This window comes from Euphorbia lathyris, chromosome 6, assembly GCF_963576675.1.
Source record: "Euphorbia lathyris chromosome 6, ddEupLath1.1, whole genome shotgun sequence".
NCBI lineage: Eukaryota > Viridiplantae > Streptophyta > Magnoliopsida > Malpighiales > Euphorbiaceae > Euphorbia > Euphorbia lathyris.
The window spans coordinates 6,578,032-6,583,445 of NC_088915.1; positions in this window are offsets into that span (position 1 = coordinate 6,578,032).

Here is a 5,414-nt window from a genome sequence, read left to right on the forward strand (position 1 = left end):
CGTCACTAAGTAGATTTAAGACACAAGCTTAGTCAACTTGTGACTAAGTCTGCTTCTTTACTTGAGTCAGGAAATAGCACGTAGAGTCTATTCTTGAACTCAGCTTCTTAGTAAATTTAACTCAGTGTGAGTTCTTTACTTAGTCAGTTTTCATAGCAAGCAATATATATAAAAGGAGTTTAAGGGTTAGAAAGATATTACTCAGCAGACTTATCCTGGTTCGGCCTCTCCGCCTACGTCCAGTCCCCAGAACTCGTTCCGAGCTTTTTGAATTCTCTACTGAGCTCTTTAAAGGTAGAGCACAAAACCTTTTACAAATAGAAGCTGAGTATAACAAGAGTACCTTCCTCTATACCTCTACCCACTCCTATATCTATGCTGAGTACTATAACCGAGTACTCAGCCTCTCCTTTATATTCTTCTAGAAATGATAAAGACACTTTAGATGATTGGAAATCACTCTAGACTTTTACACAGTAATATGGAAATTGGTGTAAGGTATTTGCTTTGCTTTTCTCACAGAATCTTCGAGTATGAATTTGGTCAGCGTTTTGACTAATTGAAGTTCTGCATCGATTGAAGCAAATGGATGGCCTTTATATAGTGACACTTGAGGCACCTGGTCATTTCGAATTTCGAAATAACCGTTGGAGGGAAACGGCTTCCTGTCGTTGTCACTCTGGGCGTGCTCAGCGTCGTTGGCCAATAGGATTCTTGCATCTTTTGTCTTCGTCAGTCTTCGGTAGAATGTTTTGCTATTTAAGGAAAAGTCCACGAGACAGCTTTCTGCGCCTTCTGAACTTTTCCCAACGTAGAAATACTTTGTCTAGAAGTTGAACATTTCCTGCCGCTGTCCAGACTGCTTTGTCGTCCAACTCAACAGCTTCTTCTTGAAGCTTTTGCCACGAAGGCTTCTCGATCCTTCTCGTGCTGAGTCATCGTTTTAGTTGATATGGCTTCGTTTTGAACTCTTTGGCCGAATGGTATTGATGTGTTGACTTGGGCTTGACTTCCACTTTATAGGCCTTTGGGCTTTTTAATCTCAATGTCTTATACATAATTAAACTCAACATTGAACAAACACATTAGTGTAATAAATCAAAGCTTTGTAACTTTAATGTGTTAGAATATTTTTATCATTACTTAAATAATTTTGTCAAATCAAAATCATGTAGAAAGGTGTTTCAACAAACTCCCCCATTTTGATGGTGGCAAAAATATTCAGTCGAAGAACTCAGTGTTGAGCTCCCCCATGATAGTTGACCTTATTTTATCAAATAACTCCCCCGTAAGGGTTGAGCTACTGACTTAGTTTTACTCTAAACATTTCAAGGTTTAATTGAATAAGTCTAAGGTCAGTTTTCAGAGATAGGTCAGCTCATGGAACATATTCTATTTAACTCAGTTTTACGCGGAAGGTTTAAATATCAGAGAGCGCTGACTAAGCTTTGTTCAATGAGTTTTAGTTAAGTGGACATATAAGAGGTGGTCAACATGTATGATCAACACAGCAGACATATCATCAATTAATATAGACAGTGTAGCACAGTTGATTTAATGAAGATGCGTTTTAACAAATTATATCAATCACTTAAATAAGCATCACACAAGAGTAGTCAGTATGAATGAGATAGAGATGCATATAATTTGTTTTGAGTTTAAAATCAGCACAACAGGGTTCACAAAAAAAGAACATAGATATAAAGATTCAGAAACTAAGGTTCAAAACTAGCTATCATAGACAATACAAGTTAAGCTACTTTTGTTTCCCCTTGCCCTTGTGTTGCGGCTGACTAACTGAGGCTTGCTGAGTTCTTGGGGCTTGTTCTTTCTCCCCCGTTTTGCCATCACCAGGTTTGGGAATGAAGGTGGAGTCAATTGCAGCTTGAGTGAGGCGCTGAGAAAATGCCTTCAGCTTTCTCGTGCTTTCATTCATTCCATCGAAAATGGGAACACCATCATCCACAATGGATCGAGGAATTCTGATTGATGCAGCACTCAGCATACTTAAGATAGCGGCTTGAGACTTGCCAATCCAGTGCATGTTTTCAGTGAGCATGGAAAAGGCTTGATGAAACATCTTTAGCAAAGAGGAGTCATAATACTCACGCTGAGCATTGATTTCGCGCACATTGCTAAAGGTTGCTCGAGAATACTTCAGAATCTCGTTGGTTTTAAGCTCGTCAGTTGCCATCTCTTGTCTGTTTAAGTTCAGCAGACGCACAACCTCGCTAATTTGCTCAATGGAGCATTGAGAGGAAGTGGAAAGCTGGTGATTGGTTTTCTCTTGCTCGGTGTGAAGCTGGCTGAAGAGATGTTGTACTTCGGCAGAAGTGGCATATGCTGAGTTCGCAACTGACAGTTGATGAAACTCCCTTTGCAATGAGTTTATATGGTTGACCATGGTCAGCTGGAGTTCGGCCAACTTCAGTATAGAGTCCTGCCTGGGCTGTTGAGATTGTAGTGTAGTCATGACACTCAGAAGATCATTCATACCTTTGATCTCTGTAAGAAGCTGAGTGACAGACGAAAATGGAGTTGTCTCAACAGTGGTAGATTCAGCGGCATTGATACTTGATTGATGGAGGTCCTGGATGAGAGCTTGAGCTGAGTCAATAATTCTTCGACCAGACTCAGAGGCAATGAGGTAGCTAAAGGATCCATCTTGTGTTGGTCCAGATGCCGGAGGTGGAGTAGAACCGAATAAGGGCAGTGTTTGGTTCTGCTCGTCATTGGAAGGCCCAGCATTGTCAGCGGCTGGCCTGGAATTTGGATTATCAGTTGAAACTGACTGAATCTGATTCTGCTCATTGAGTTGGGGAAGTGGAGGATCAGCAGAAAGAGTTGTTTGCTCAGTGTCAGGCTGAAGCTGACTAGGTGATGGAATGTTAGGAAGTTCAGTGACCACATGAGCAGGAAATTCCTTGGCTTGCTCAACGTGTTGAGGAGTGGAATCTTCGAGCATTTGCTCGGCATTGGTTTGTTTGGCAGAAGCTTCTAAGTCGGCATGTTCCTTTGGAGAAACAGAGGCTTGATTTTCAGGTAAATCTGGTTGAGACACAGGTGGGTTGGAGAAGTATTTAAGTTGGACATCTGTAAGATCGAGAATCTCATCCCTCAGCGGTGAGTCACCAATGAGGTCAATGACGGGTGTTTTGAAGGCTTGCTTCTTTCTCAGTCTCCTAAGCTTCGGAGGAGTAGGGTCACACGGAATAGACTCAATGGAGTCAGTGGGTGAGGCATCCCTTTGAACAGCAGGAGCATTTTCTTGGTGCTCAGTTTCTTCTTCATCAACCAACTCAGTGTTGATTGGTTCAAGATTCTCATCATCTGCTGGTTCCTCAGTGTCATCCTGACCACTTTCTTCTTCTTCAGACTCATCATCCAGTTCTTCTTCCTCTAACTGGTCATCCAACTCTTCCTCAACAAACTGACCACCCAATTGGTCTTGGTCTTATTCTTCCTCGTCCTGTTGCTCAGCGTCAATCCCTTGACTCTGTGCATAGTGTGAGTTAGGAGGAACGGCGATATCAGTTGGCATGGTCTCAATAGGTCTTAACTCAAAGTTGAGCTTCTTCCTCTTTCTTAATGGTTGGTCAGCAACCTCTCTTTCTTCTGTCTCAGCCTCAACTTGCCTAGGTCTTTTCTCAGCTGACATGGATCCACCCTAACCTGGTTGAATCTGAGGCTTAGTTCCTCCGCAGAAAAACTTAAGCTTCTTTGGGGCAGAAGCAGCTCCTTTAGAGGTGCTTTGCACAGCTTTCCTCTTCCTTTGTGTTCTGCCTTTTCTAGTTACTACCCCTTCAGCGGTAGTCCCCTCAGCGTTCTGGACAACTTCTCCTTTTCCTTCCTTCAGCATGATTGGTAGGTCATGTGCTAAACCAAATAGGGTAGCAGCTATAATTTCGGTTCCCTGAACTTGGATTTCCGCAACCGTGTCCACCTTGTGATCCTGGAGGATTCGAGTGATGAAGGAGCCCAGCCTAAGGGTTTCTGTACTTCGCAGAAACCCACCGATTATGAAGACAGGCATATTTATCGGCGTGTAAGTCAGCATGTGCCATATAAAACACTGCTCGAAGTTGGTTGCTGAGTTGGTGCAGTTGATTTCGGGGTAGAGGAAATTGGTCAGTATGTAATGGGCCATCTTTTGATGCTGACCCATGAAAGTGATTGAAATTTCACCTACATGACCCTCGGGTTTGCAGAAGGTCTGAACGTAGTCGGTTTTGGTATGGTCACCAGACTTACGAAGTATAGCTCCTTCGTTTTTCAGCTTGAACAGTGAGGCTAGATATGTTGGGTTGATGGAGATGTTCTTTCCTCGAACATGAGTTGCTAGGTAGTTCCTGTTATCATTGGCGACTTTCAGGTTGGCGTAAAATTCTCGTACCAGCTCTGGGTAAGTAGGATCCCGAACTGAGAACAGCTCAGTCCATCCATTGTTCTTGATCCATTCACAGAAAGGTTGCTCGGCCTCCACAAATCCTTTTGAGAACCACCGCGAGTGGTCAATCTTCCATCCCCTCACACTCTTGAAGACCTAAGTGTAGGTGCGTTCAACTACTTTCTTACCCTTGTCCTTTTGTTGTTGTTTCCCTTTGGAAGAGGCAGCTTGAGCTTTCTTGCTCAGCGTAGTAGCTCCAGCGTGGTCACGCTGAGTAGGAGAAGTGGGGTTGTCATCGGAGCGGTTATGGGAGAGACCGGCACCGGAGATGTTTAGAGAAACTTTTGTCATGTTCTCAGATAAGTTTTGGGAATTTTGGGAATTTTTGAGAGAGAGAGTATGAATGCCAAAGATTTCTAAGCGTAAAGAAATAAAAGTGGGAATTCATCCACTATTTATAGAGAAGTTGAGTTAATACAAGGCGTTGAGTAGTTCGTTTTGCCTCGAGATTCTCAATCGACAAAGATTCTGGCATTTATGACACATACGGCGCGTGTATTTTCTAATTATAGCCTATACGTCATCCTAGGTGGCTATTTAATTCACGTGCTTTGCATTAAAGTTTACAACGACTCTTTACTCAGTGTTAAGAATTTCAGGCGTTTAAAATTCTGAGTAGTCAGTGTTATGCAGAGGAGTCAATCTTATGCGTAGTAACTCAGCTTGAGATAGATACTCAGCATATATATTTATCTACTCAGCATGTAATAGCACAAATCATTCAGCATGGAAATACACTCAGCATGCATACTATACTTGAAATTTATTGAAGAGGATTAAACATACCAATGGCTTCTCTAAGTATGTTGAATTGCTCACGAGCCAGTGGCTTTGTGAAGATATCGGCAAGCTGCTCATCCGTTGGGACATAGGTCAGCTTGATCTCTCCCTTGAGTACGTGATCTCTAATGAAGTGATGTCTTATGCTGACATGCTTCATCCTGCTGTGTTGGATTGGGTTCTTTGA